Here is a 15,346-nt window from a genome sequence, read left to right as displayed (position 1 = left end):
AATTTCTAAGCAAACAGCTGGAGGCAGGGCTTTCTCCTATAGAGCTCCATTTTTATGGAACGGTCTGCCTACCCATGTCAGAGACGCAAACTCGGTCTCAACCTTTAAGTCTTTACTGAAGACTCATCTCTTCAGTGGGCCATATGATTGAGTGTAGTCTGGCCCAGGAGTGGGAAGGTGAACGGAAAGGCTCTGGAGCAATGAACCGCCCTTGCTGTCTCTGCCTGGCCGGTTCCCCTCTTTCCACTGGGATTCTCTGCCTCTAACCCTATTACAGGGGCTGAGTCACTGGCTTACTGGGGCTCTCTCAAATCAAATCAAATCAAATCATGCCGTCCCTGGAAGGGGTGCGTCACCTGAGTGGGTTGATTCACTGATGTGGTCATCCTGTCTGGGTTGGCGCCCCCCCCTTGGGTTGTTGAGATCTTTGTGGGCTATACTCAGCCTTGTCTCAGGATGGTAAGTTGGTGGTTGAAGATATCCCTCTAGTGGTGTGGGGGCTGTGCTTTGGCAAAGTGGGTGGGGTTATATCCTTCCTGTTTGGCCCTGTCCGGGGTGTCCTCGGATGGGGCCACAGTGTCTCCTGACCCCTCCTGTCTCAGCCTCCAGTATTTATGCTGCAGTAGTTTGTGTCTGTCCTATTCGGTGGGGCTAGGGTCAGTTTGTTATATCTGCTGTCCCCAGTACCTCTCCTGTCCAGTTTATGTTCTCGGTGTCCTGGTGAACATTTGAATGTTCTAAGTGTGCGTTCTCTAATTCTCTCTTTCTCTCTCTCTCGAGAGGACCTGAGCCCTGAGGACCATGCCCCAGGACTACCTGATGTTCATGATGACTCCTAGGGAGTTTTTTGCTGTCTCCTTGGGGTTTAAGGCTGGGTTTCTGTACAGCACTTTGAGATATCAGCTGATGTACGAAGGGCTATATAAATACATTTGATTTGATTTGATTTTGATCGATAACAAAAACATTATTGACATAAAGAGCTATATACTGGCCCAAGTACAACAACAGGTTCTGCATGCCCAAACTAATTGTCTGCATGCGACCACAATTCTAATAGGCTAGATGTTTATCTTTCCAGGTGATTGACAATCAAAAGGACAACGCTATCCATACATAAATATTCAATGCATGTTCTTCTCTTAAACATTTTTTGTAAACATGGCATGTTTACTATAGTAATAGGCAATGCTTCAAGATAAAGTGACGGTGGACATAGGACAACCATTATAATGCCCGATACATTGCTTCATTTTAAGTAGTACACTAGTCACAGTATGATGCTGAGCTGAGAGCACATCACACCATCACATTCAGGGTGACTTTGAGATGGAGTCTGTCCTCCCTCGTAATGAATACCGGCCATTCCAACCCACACCGGTCCGTCCGGGCACACACACAAAAACCATTTACACAATGACTGAACGTTAAGCTCCAGACCTTGGATTGAAATTTACACTCCCTCGCATCAACCCTAAGGCCCATTTCCCATTCCCCATCTCTCATTTGTTAATTCACATTGTCTATACAGACAGAGACCATTAAAATGCCATCGAAACACCACTGAATAGCCGCGTGGGTTGCACCAACTGGCGAGGGCCGCCGAAATCGAGCTCTAGACACACACACAGCGCTAGGCAAGCCCTTTGGAAACCTGCTAATTAACTTCATGGGCGAAGAAGCCCCCTGAAAGACCCAAGTGCGTTCTAAATGGCACCCTATTCCCTATAAAGTGCACTACTATTGACCAAAGCTCTGGTCAAAAGTAGTGCACTATAAAGGCAATATGGGTGCCCTTTGGGACGCTCTAACATTCAGGTGTAATTAAAACTTGAGTCTAGTGACAGCACTGGCATTTGTCAGAGCCCATCCAGCGGTTCAAATGTCAAACAGATAGCAGCACCATCGACACTGCCTCACTGCCATCTCCTCAGCTATAATACATACACACACACGGACAAGGGAATGAAATGAAGCTCTGGTATTTCAGCCAGACCGGCCCACTACTGCTGTACCACACCGGGCCCCAGCCACACTGCTTTGTAGATAATGAAGTCCTGACTTCTATTTTAATATTTTCATGTTGTATTTGAAACTTGTGCAAAGTAATGAATTCTAATTGAGTTCAATAGGCTTTACATTTAGCTAATGGATTTTGTAGCAAATAAGTGCCTGATAGGTATTTTCTTTTCATTTTTTACTGGTCATTTTGGCAACTTCAGTAGGAATATAGGCTGGCTCACTGATGGCAGGTTTGACTTTGAACTTATCCGGGCCAGCCCATCGGAGTAGGGGGGGGGGGCTGTTCCCACTGCAAAGGCCCAATAGAGAAAGCTGATAGATTATGTAAACCCAGAAAAAGGTATAGCCTAGGCTACAAAAAAATATTCAAAAGAACAGGCCAAATAAACAATATCATAATTGTTTTTCAATTTCGACCAGCCCGCTCACCTGAAAAATTGTCCAGCCCATCTGGAATCTGCCAGATATGCCGGACGGCCAATCCGCCCCTACTTGGCACACAGCCTCCTGGATCTATTGTGAATGATTGCTGATAACCTTTAGGGTTACCTGAAGAGAAAAAACTACAAATTCCCCCTCATTATCCTATGGAGAAAGACTTGGATTTCCAGATGTTGATGCAGATGCTGACATGTGAGACAAGAGGTATTCAACTCTACCAGGTCCGGAGCCTGCTGGTTTTCTGTTCTACCTGATAGTTAATCAGGTAGAAGGTCTAAATCAGTCCCTGATTAGATAAGAACAATGAAAACTGCAGTGGAACTGTCTTTTGAGGTCCAGAGTTGAGTTTGAGGGGGATAGATCATTTGCTCTGTAGTGTTTCCCAGGCATACCTGGCTTTTAAAAAAAAAACACAGACACGCAAGTTCAGGGCATCTGATAATCCCCAGGCTAAGGACAAATCTCCTCAAATATACAGTTTCATACAGAGTCATCACTGAATGGAATTCTTTACCAACTCACATTTCTCAGGCAAAAATGCAATTCACCTTCAATAAAATATCTAAATAAATAAAAGGTATTTTAATTGCCTGTCTTCTTGTTAATGTTTGTAACCATTTCAAATACTTGATCTGTGCTTGATTGACCAATAGAAAGTGTCAAACTGCAAACCCCACCCATCTGGCACTCTAGGCGGGCTTTAGCAAACGCTCAAAGTGTTTGAAGGTTTCCAGGTCTGCTTCACGCGGCCTCACTCTGGGTAAGACTATACTGGGATGAATGAGGCATGTAACCAACTGGTAATTTTGCCGCAGATGATGCGCCTATTGATGTCACTTTGGAAAATGTATGGCCGGTTTGAGCTGTGATATCACAGCTGTAGCATCATGGTAATGGGAATTCTACTGTGCCAGATGTACCGTGGTAGTGGCGCCTATAGAGCAGTGGTCTCCAGCAACGTTCCTGAAGAGCTACCCTTTTCGCTCCAACCACAGTTGTGATTAATCTGGTTAATTTTATCACCCAGCTAATTGCTAGAATCAGGTGTGGTAGATTATGGTTGGAGTGAAAACCTACAGGGAGGTAGCTCTCCAGGAACAGGGTTGGAGACACCTGCCATAGAGGCTGTGTATGATGAGCTATAGAGCCCTTTTGCTGAGCCAGCTGCTACAAATAGCAGTCTTAATCAAGCAACCGGCACACCATTGTGTGTCAATTGCTCGATAGAGGATATGGAATATGTGAAGTCTTGTATAATAAAGAGGTCTAATTCTACTGTATTTAAATCACAGCAGTAGGATGGTTTAATTAATTATGGCGTCTGGAAAGTCTCTCAGCGTGAGCAGAGATGGGGTACATCCAACGGTCAAGAACTCGACTGTTTCAGTTGTTGGACAAAAAACAGTAACACCCATCTCACCGACCTTCCTTTAAGATGATCATGGTAACGCCGGTATAGAAATGTATCCCATGTCCTATATTACCTCTTTTGCTTACCTGATGTACACACACTATCCAGCTGTACACACACTGTAACCACAGGAGGTTGGTGGCACCTTAATTGGGGAGGATGGGCTCGTTGGTAGTGGCTGGAGCAGAATTGGTGGATCAGTATCAAACATGGCTTCCATGTGTTTGCTGCCATTCCATTTACTTCGGTACAGTCATCATTGTGAGCCATTTCCCCCTCAGCAGCCTCCACTGACTGTAACAGTTGTCAATGCTGAGTATTGAACAACTACTATACACTAGCCAGCGTGTTGCATTAAGGTCATTCAAGAAGTTCAGTCACAGTTCTCTGGGCATTGTTTTTTTTGTCTATTTCCAATGTGATGGTCTGGGATGCCGCCAAGAAAACTATCACAACTTCTTAAATACACTGTTTCAGAAATAATTGTTCTGTTGGCTGTTGTTCTTATGATTCATTATTGGTAGAATGCTGTTGTCCTTTTTTTGTAATCCATTCAGCTTCTTATTGATTAAAAAAAATAATAATAATTGCTCCCATTGCTTCATGTGTGGCATTTGTTGTTTTGATTTCACCCTGAACGAACGAAAGCGTTAAGACTCCAATTAGGGAGAAACATGTCAATATTTTAGAATGTAATTAAGGTCGTAATTACAAATTATTATTTTTTGTTCTTTTTTTTGTTGTCGAACCTCCATTCCAAAGTGCAGTGGTAACAATATCGCCCATGTATTATTTAATTCGGATTTTAATTACAATACTTAGTTACCTTGAATATGCGCATTTTGTGAAAAGTTGAAGGCTGCTCCAAATGTCAATTGTATTGATGCGTCTCGAGTGTTCAAAGGATGTGAGACCAATTTAAGTACCAGCAAAAGGTCCAGTGTTTCATCCCCATTTACATTATTACAGAATACTAGTCAAAGCTTGGTGCATTAAGTTGCTGGACATTAGTCTACCCCTACTCATGACATGCCTTGATGAAGACGGCAAATATAAGTGTCTGCATACTGATGCAATTTAATGCTGAGAATCTGTGCAATATGAACACACTGTTATTCTCACAGAGGAAATCAAATAATCGACATGCTTGGTGGCCAGGTTGTACACACGTACGTACCTCTTTGCTCTCTCTATATTTGTCTCCGATACTCATTTCACTGACACTCTTGTAAAGTTTGCTTATTGCCTTATTCATGAGATCCAGGTCAGAGTTCCACGAACGCATCCCAAATGGCCCTCTATCCCTTACATAAGCGCACTACTTTTGATCAGAGTCCCGTGGGCCCTAGGAATAGGATGCCATTTGGGACACAGTCCATGTCCAATAAGAACAAGCCATCTCATTCCGCCTGCATCTGCCTCACTGAACACTGGAATTAATAAATGATGTCTGTCAGTGACACTGATACCCTGTGTGCACATAGGGTTGGTTTGTTCATGTATTGCACAGTGTAAACACTGTCTACCCTTCCTCATTATATCGTTGGCAGTATCATAGTCAGTGCTGAGTGAACTGAGTGAGTTCCATTTCATTAGTCATAGTGGGTTAGTCTATAATTGTTTTAGGCTGCGTCCCAGATGGCACTCTATTCCCTGCATACACAAAGGTGCTCTCTAAAACCTTAAAGGGTTCTTCAGCTGAACCTTTTTGGAGCCCTTTTTTTCTTCCTAAGAGTGTAGTGAACTACTTTTTGACCAGAGCCCTATGGGGAATAGGGTGTCATTTGGGACGGAGGCTTAGGGGTCTATACGATCTGTGTCGCCGAAGCGTTACAGATTGCACGCTAGAAATTGAAAGGTAATTTCCGATAGAACCGGCATATGCAGTGTTTTCCGTGTACGCAGTCTCCGCTAAACGTGGGAACATTTCAATCACACTGGATCTAGACTTGCACGGTCATAATTGCCTCTTTCATGCTTCCTAATGAAATCTAGCAAGAGCAGTGTGTCTGTGTCTGTTTGTGTGTGCGTGTGTGTGTGTGTGTATGCGTCTGTGTTCTAAAGCTGTTGCTTTTTCAGGTGCATTGATTTTGAGCTGATGACACAAACCACCTGTGCGATGTAAGAAGAATCTAGCCAGGTGTCCTGGGTTCTTGAAAGCTCAGCAGCTCACATCACAGGCCTGAGATACCAAAGAACCGCTAGGGGATGAGAGTTCTGACATTTCTAGGGTGCTATAGTTCACTAAAGAGTGCTCTCGGTCACCTTGGTACACATCCTGTGCTGAGACCGCTCAGGTTCTTCATTTGGTTTATTTTGTACATCTATTGCACTACTAAAAGGGTCGGACCAAAGTAACAGTACATTTGTCCAATGTAAAAGTTGTCATTTCTCTGCCTGAGAGAGAAATGAACTGTGAAAGAGCAAAGTTACAGTAATTTGCAATTACCGATGAGACGAAAGCTGTGAAAATGAGAACTTGGTTCAAATAATTGTTATGTCAACCTGTAGCCCTTAGGTGGTTAGTGTCACTTCAATAACCTCTCAAGTGGAAAGAATGCATTTCCTCACAATAACAGCCAAGCTAAACGTTGCTTCAAGGATTCTCACAATCCTAAAGGGAGCGGTGGTTGTATCGTGACACCTTAATAGCACCATTTTGGCTAGGTAGGTACACATATCTCTGCACCAATGTACTATCAGTTTTTGTCTTTCAGTCAATAAACATGGGATACTCATGCCCACAACCACACTTCTATTATGTCATGCACACAAATCCTTTGCTTTCAAGTCCTTTCAAGTCTTGTATTAGACCAAAAAAGAACTGAATTCCCCTGATGAGCTCTTTGACTATTATCTTTCGATCCCTCTTTTGTCTTTTTTTCTCTTTCTCTCTCCCTCTCTTAGTTTTCTTGAAGTGAATAGACCAAGGTGAGCGGTACCGCACAGCCTGTACGTGGAAAATGATGGTTGAACAACAGAATGATGAACAGAATGCAGAGCTGGAAAGTAGGACGACCCAGTCCACTGAACACAGTGACTACAGAACATGGGCTGCCTGCGCCCCCAAATGGCACCCTATTCCTTATGTTGTGCACTACTTCAGACCAGGGCCAAAAGGAAGCAGTGGAGAAAGCAGTGCAATACATAGGGAAGAGGGTGCCATTTGGGACCCAGGCCTGGACTCGTTCTCTGATGACCTTGAAGATTTTATGGCCATTATTCTTTATTAGGTGACAGAAGTCTGACTCTGTTCATTTTTATGATTCATAGCCACTGGTTTCACAGGGTCCTACAGACCATTAGGGTCGATCAAGCCAGTGAAAAAATTGCCTGGTTAAACCAGACTGAATTACTGTGCTCCCCATGAAACAATGTTGATCACAGCGTTCAGTCTGGTTCGACCAGGCTAGGGATATAAGGCCCAACACAGAATAGCTATACTGTCACGACTTCCGCCGAAGTTGGCTCCCCTGCCTGTTCGGGCGGTGCTCGGCGGTCGTCATCACCGTCCTACTAGCTGCTACCGATCCCTTTTTCGTTTGTCTGTTGGTTTTTTTCTTATTAGTTTCACCTGTGTGTATTTTAGTTTAATTAGCTTCCCTATATGTAGTAGTTTGTCCCGCCCTTGTTTTGTGCGGGATTGTTTTTTGTTACTCTGTTGGATGTGGTTTTCATGTGTGTATTCTCCAGACTGTTTGGTCCTGTGTTTGGGCTGGTCTGTTCTATGCGCCCTGTATGTTGGCGTGACCGTTTTTTGGCCGGAGAATAAATCAGGATATACTGAACCCTGCTCTCTGCGCCTGATTCCAACCCACCACTCCTAGTATCCCGTGACATATACAGGTACTGTAGTATTTGTTTATAGAATAAGGCTGTTTTATTTATTCCATTGAGCTATAATTGTATTATTATTTTTATTATTCGTATTATGTTGCATTGTTGACAGGGAACCTGCAAGTAAGATTTTAATTGTACTGTGTACCACAAATAAACTTCAGTTGACCCCAATTATTAAAAAAAAAAAATAGTTTCACCACATTAAAATGAGAGTTCAGTCCACAGAACAGGGTTGACCTCAAAACGAGGGCAAGTGTTGTTTTCTGCCTTCAAACGAATCACTAATCACAGCTGCTCACAATTTCTACTTCGGACATCAGGGACATAAAAAAGGGACTCCTTTTGTGGAACGATCCTGTCACAAACACACGCCATAACTCTTGTGTCCTTCCTTCGTATCTCGCTAATGGTGTAGAATCTATATTCAAAACAAGTAGAGCAGTTAAGAATCTCCCTCTCTCCCTCCCAGAGAGTAGCATGCACCACAAAGCTAACCACACTAAGGCCCACGTCTGCACCCAGGCGATACATCACTGTCAAAACAATTGTCCTCATTTCTGTATTTTCATACGGTGCCGCCACGCGCCACCGCTTCACACGTGGTATAACGTTTGTCTCCTGCAGATTGCAATAACAGCCAGCAGACATTCCATCAACGTAGACGTGTACGTGTGACTTTCCAGGTAAATGTGATTCCTTTGTTAGTAAAACTAGGTGAGGGAGACAAGTTATTAGCGCTGACTTTGATAACTCAAGACTCTTTGTTATCTGTTGCTCACCCGATGCCTTCCTTGGAAACATTCCCATCTCTGTTATGAGAAGTTGTGTTCACGTTTGTTTGACAAAGAATAGCGTGCTCATCACAATTTAAAACGGGAAGGCATGCGTCTCGACAAAACATGCAAATGAAATGGATATCATAGATGCAAAAATGTAGAAATCGAATCTATAATCTGTGGCGTTGCTTTGCAGCTTCTGGTGCTGTATGTTTAATGCAGCAGAAAGATAATTAGCTTGTCTATGATACCCTTGAGCACTGTATTCCTCAGGTGTGCCCTCTACTCCCAATCTACCTAAGGACACAGACACAGAAAGAACAAAGGAATCTCGTAAAGTATGTAAAGTTATGAACATTATATTCTGGAATGAAGGGTTAGTATTGAAATCTGCTTATGGAAGCAACATAGCATTATTTACAATCCAAGCACCAAGCAGGCAAGCGGATTTGTCCTACGATGACAAAAGGACAGAATAGGATTATTGTCATTAGCCTAAGTGCAAGTGATTTCATTTGGGTGAGCATTATCAGGACAGCAATCTGATATTGAGAGGGATGGGAGGATGGAAAGCTAGAGAGATGGAGGGATGGGAGAAGAGACAGGAAACATCTGGAAAGGGCAGATGTTTATCTGTTTACTGGCATTCGAGGATTAGCTGTGGGTGGGCTGCTTTGCTTTGGTATGGTGGCATTATAGGAAGGTGAGTGAAGGCTTGCCTCCAGCACCCAGTGTAGTTACCCAGCAAACATGTCCACATTAAACTGGAACGACACTCTCAGTAACGGTTGCACAAAAACAACTTGTGAACTGAGGTTATATCGGGGAATAAAATATGATTTAAAGATAATTGGCTTTAAAGTTTCGAACTCTCATTGGTTTGAATGGTGTCAGATATTTGTATCTTGTATTACTTTTTAACTTAGCAACATGAATTGGGGTATTTGCAAACCACGCCCACAAATATTCGAAAGAGCCCCTGCCTGTACATTATGACATAACTGGTCTTGGTGTGGGCTAGCCTGTGCTGGGCTTGGTGTGAGCTAGCCCATGTTGGGCTGCTGTGGGCTAGCCTGTGATGGAGTGGTGTAGGCTAGCCCGTGTTTAGCTGATGTAAGCATGTTGTGCGCTAGCCCGTGTTTGGCTGGTGTGGGCTTGATATGAGCTTTGTGTGGGCTAGCCATATTGATCATTTAGCCCATGTCAATCAGCCAGATGGAGAGTACATGTTCCCAGAACGTAGGGACAGTATGTCAAATGTATAATTCTGTCAAAACAAAAGGCCTGGTAGTCGTATCAGTGAAAGAAGGAAGAGACAGATTTTTTAAAAACAAAGAAAACAATGAAGGCTCTGAGAATGTCTGGCTTAAATAAGGCTAGTGATCACTCTTAGTTTAACATTTAGACAAACACTATAGACAACACATATGTTTAGGCATTATGTCAAAGTGCAAGCCAGCTCCTTTACATCCATCGTCCTTCTATAGTTACCACTTCATGATAACACACCGCCTAGAACAAAATGTCAAGAAGAAAGACTTGCCGTGGCATCAAGCGGAGCTTCTTTTTTTTTTTACACATCTTTCAACGGCTGTCACACAAGAGACAGCGCTGGAGAGACACAGCGTCTGACGAATCAGACGGTAGTTACCGGGCAGCATTTAAAATGTGACATTGTCTTTTTCAAGAACTTCTAAAAAAAAAAGTGGATGCTCAGGTTCAACGTCAAGAAGTTAGTCAATTTGAAAGATGCCATCCATAACAATCGCAACAACTCCTTACATGTGCTAGTGACTCCTCCTAGACCTTGTCTCACCTTGTTTGTCTAATATATACAGCTTGCTTGCCAACAACGGTTATCTTATTCTGTGTCATGTTTGACATTGCTTGACAGCAAACTATTGACTTGGTTATATGAGAGGGGGGGGGGGCGTCCATGCATTACCCTTAACGAAGTTGTGTTATTTCCATCTTCTGGTCTGTCTCAGTTTCACAAAGAGGATTTAGCTCAGAACCCCTAAGAAACACCTATATTCTGAGAGAGATGGAAGACCTTAATGTTGGTGTAGATAGCCTGCAGACAAAACCCAAATGAGAGGTGCCACCGTCACAGACTTCATGACACCGATTGTCTTTGTCTGCCACTGTCATTTCTTCGAGCCGCATCCTATTATTATAGAAGGAATTATGCACTCTGCACAGGAGCATGCGTACGAATGCCACTCCTCTCCAATATTCCCTCTCAATCTCTCTCATGCGTACATACACTCCGCTTACCCACATACAAAGGGGTCCTGTAAAAGGAAAGGGCAGGCATAATGTAAATTAGATTCCATTCAATGATGGGAGGAAGCAGAATGGGTGGGTTAATATTTCTTCTTTTAATAAGAAACGGACCGGGGCCTGAATCAACTGATAGCCATTCATCCCATGCTGGGCTTGCCAGGAGAAAGATGCAAATAACTGCTTCATCAAAGCAGACAATACCACATCCTTTTCCCACAGGTCAACTTCAGGGTCCTAAAACTTATATTGGGAGCAATATATCACCCATTATATTAGACATGAACTGCCTGTTCCCTTTCAGGCCTTGATAATATATAATAATATAGCAGATGCTTTAATCCCATATTGCCGTTGCATGTGCCATGCGTCACCAACTGAGCGGTACATAGGACAATCTGCTGTTTATGCCGCTGCTCATAAGATTATATGGCACTTTTTAATGAGGGCATCACTCGTCAATGGCATCAATTTACTCAAACGGCAGAACTGGCCACCATCGTTATCTTTTCTGCAAGGGTGGGACATTTTTATCAGGATTGCTTATATTATATGGTGCCAACCATGCTGGTGCATGCAATGCCTATGTCTATTTAAAGAGTCTCGACACATAACCTGGATGTTTTGTAGTGACCTTCATACAGCTTGCAGCAGTGGTCACCAACCAATTGATCGCGATCGACTGGTCGATCTTCAAGGTATTTCAAATCGATCACAAGACCGAAACAGTCCCGAATGGTGCAAACACTGAAACGGAAAAATAAACACCCACAACTCAAAAGTGAAACCAGGCTACCTAAGTATGATTCTCAATCGGGGACAATGATTGACAGCTGCATCTGATTGAGAACCATACCAGGCCAAACACAGCAATCCCAAATCATAGAAAAACAAACATAGACAACCCACCCAACTCACGCCCTGACCATACTAAAACGAAGACATAATATAAAGGACTAAGGTCAGAACGTGACACAGAACTTTTAAAACCATGACCAGTACCAGACTGTCAAAGAATACAGCAAAGAGCTGCTGTTTTTATGTGTGAGTTCATGGATTTCATTTAGCACAGTCAACAGTTTTGATTCAACACTATGAGAAAACATCAAAACGCATTTCTCCCTACTTCTAATCGCGTTGCCGCTGCAATGAACGAGTAGTAATGTGTATCGACAGGCCTGCGTTTTTATTATTATTAGCAGCTCGTCGTGTATATTTTAATTTAGAGGAATATTTCCACTTTCTCTGGTCACAGGAACGATATGAATTTGAGCATGACAGGCGGATAACGGTGCGACTCCAGTTTCGCCATCAGGTGGAAGACGGTGTCCCCTCTCAGTCGGTCTCAACTGAGGAAAGGAAGGAAAGAGTAGGGACCATGAGAGGCAGACCGTCTGCTCCTCTCTCCTTCTTTCCGCTTAGACTAATGCCATGTTCAAAACAACTGGGAACTCGGAAATCTCCGACTTCTGACTTCAGTGCGTTGAAGACAACCGGGACTCTGAAGTTCTCAGTTGTCTTAAAAGCATCATGACCATCAGATACAGGTAGCCTACAAATCAGTCCAGTAAAATAATAAAGCCAATTATGCATATTATTTAAATATATGCTCAGCTGTGCATTGTAAGTGCTACACCAAGCAAATTTTTGTTGTAATATACACTGAACAAAAATATAAACACAACATGCAACAAATTCAAAGATTTTACAGAGTCACGGTTTCATATAAGAAAATCAATTGATTTCAATAAATTCATTAGGACGTAATCTATGGATTGCACATGACTGGGAATACAGATATGCATCTGTTGGTCACAGATATCTTACAAAAAAGTAGGGGCATGGATCAGAAAACCAGTCAGTATCTGGTGTGACCACCATTTGCCTCATGCATCGCAATACATCTCCTTCACATAGAGTTGATTAGGCTGCTGATTGTGGCTGTGGAATATTGTCCCACTCCTCTTCAATGGCTGTGCAAAGTTGCTAGATATTGGTGGTAACTGGAACACACTGTCATACACGTCAATCCAGAGCATTCCAAACATGCTCAATCTGTAACATGTCTGGTGAGTGAGTATGCAGGCCCTGAAACAACTGGGACATTTTCAGCTCCGGGAATTGTGTACAGATACTTGTGACATAGGGCCGTGCATTATCATGCTGAAACATGAGGTGATGGCAGCGGATGAATGGCACAACAATGGGCCTCGGGATCTCGTCACGGTATCGCTGTGCTTTCAAATGGCCATTGATAAAATGCAATTGCGTTCGTTGTCCGTAGCTTATGCCTGCCCATAAGATAACGCCACCGCCATCATGGTGCACTCTATTCACAACGATGACATCAGCAAACCCCTCGCCCACATGATGCTCTACACGCTGTCTGCTACAGTTGAAACCATGATTCATCCGTTAAGAGCACACTTCTCCAGCGTTCTAGTGGCCATCGAAAGTAAGCATTTGCCCACTGAAGTTGGTTACGACGCCAAACTGCAGTCAGGTCAAGACCCTGGTTTAGGACGACGAGCAAGCAGATGAGCTTCCCTGAGACGGTTTCTGACCGTTTGTGCAGAAATTATTTGGCTGTGCAAACCCACAGTTTCATCAGCTGGCCAGGTGGCTTGTCTCAGACGATCCCGCAGGTGAAGAAGCCGGATGTGGTGGTCCTGGGCTGGTGAGGTTACAAGTGGTCTACGGTTGTGAGGCCAGATGGACGAACTGCCAAATTCTCTAAAACGACATTGGAGGCAGCGTATGGTAGAGAAATGAACATTAAATTATCTGGCAACAGCTCCTGCAGATAGCATGCCAATTGCACGCTTCCTCAAAACTTGAGACATCTGTGGCATTGTATTCCGTGACAAAACTGCACATTTTAAAATGACCTTTTATTGTCCCCCACACAAGGTGCACCTGTGTAATGATCATGCTGTTTAATCAGCTTCTTGATATGCCACACCTGTCAGGTGGATGGATTATCTTGGCAAAAGAGAAATGCTCACTAACAGGGATGTAAACAAATTTGTGCACAACATTTGAGATAAATAAGCTTTTTGTGTGTACGGAACATTTCTGGGATCTTTTATTTCAGCTCATGAAATATGGGACCAACACTTTACATGTTGCATTTATATTTTTTGTTCAGTGTAATATGGTCTGAGAAGAACGATATTGGCAGGCCAGGCATATAGCAAATATGCTGTGATAATGTACTAGTCCTACTGCACAAACCTCATTCCTACGTAACTGTTTTTATTAGGTTCATATTTAAAAGAAAATATGAGCTGTACATCTATGCATGCTTTTTGACTGTGAAGTGATCATCGATCAGAAAAGGTTGGTGACCACTGGCTTACACTGTCAAGTGTAAATACATTTGTTTCAAATATCAAAGTATCAAATATACCAGTATATTAATGTAACCTCTGTTATACCTTTCATATCTTGAATACAGCTTGTGTTATCATTATCTTTCCAGGGATATTTGAATCATTCTCATCCTGTTAATGTAATGTTTTTCTGAGCCGCCGCTCTGCCTGAAACCTGCCCTCTCTCTCTCTCTCTCTCTCTCTCCCTGTCTTTATCTCTCTCTCTTTATCTCTCTCTCTCCCTCTCTTTATCTCTCTCTCTTTATCTCTCGCTCTATCGCTCTCTCTCTTTATCTCTCTCTCTCTCTCCCTCTCTTTCTCTCTCTCTCTCTCTCCCTCTCTTTATCTCTCTCTCTCTTGCTTTATCTCTCTCTCTTTCTCTCTCTTTATCTCTCTCTCTCTTTCTCTCTTCTCCCTCTCTTTATCTCTCTCTTTCTCTCTGCTCCCTCTCTTTCTCTCTTTGCCCCCTCTCTCTGACCCATTTGATGCCAGTCAATCTGTACTCTCTTAAACTCCCTCCTCTGGGCTCCTCTGGGCTCACTGCTAACTCGTTTTGTCCGCGAGACCTTGATCAAATCTCCAGCCATTTAGTTTCCTCATTAAATATGACGGCTCCTCTTGATCCTCAGCTTTCTGAAGAGATAAAAGGAGGGGGGTTCTTTTTTCCGGCAAGCTGCCTTTGATCTTCACACACAGGTAGAGAGAAGGAAACCTTTCCGACACGTTGATAAGAAGAAACGTAAATCGGTGCCAGCGGTAAACTTCCTGGAATTCTTCCAAGAGACGTTTCCCTCGACCAGCTAAGATGAGGGTAAATTTAGCAGGGAAATTTTTATTTTTTTGTTGTTGATTGCATTGCTTTCTCTTAGTAACGTGTAAACAAACCTCTTGTTGCAGTTTGATGTCATTATAGTGGAGATTTGTGCCCTCTTTGTTTTACCGTTTCGCTCACATTCAGTCACAAGTGTCAGAATCCATTCCATAGACTTCCATACAGAACCAATTCCTCATGCCTCAATGGCAATTGGATTTCAAATTTGAATAATCCAAATATGTAAACTGTCAAAAACATATTGTGGACAGGGCATGACAGATTGATAACACATTGGTTGGAATCATCCAAACCAGGTTATGAAAAAATACTGAATATGAATGTAAATGTATGTAAATAGGTAATAACACTTCAAGAACTATCAGAGTGA

This window comes from Oncorhynchus tshawytscha, linkage group LG06 (genome assembly GCF_018296145.1).
Source record: "Oncorhynchus tshawytscha isolate Ot180627B linkage group LG06, Otsh_v2.0, whole genome shotgun sequence".
Classification (NCBI taxonomy): Eukaryota; Metazoa; Chordata; class Actinopteri; order Salmoniformes; family Salmonidae; genus Oncorhynchus; species Oncorhynchus tshawytscha.
The sequence above is the reverse complement of the archived record's forward strand: the minus strand, read 5'-3'. Positions refer to the sequence as shown.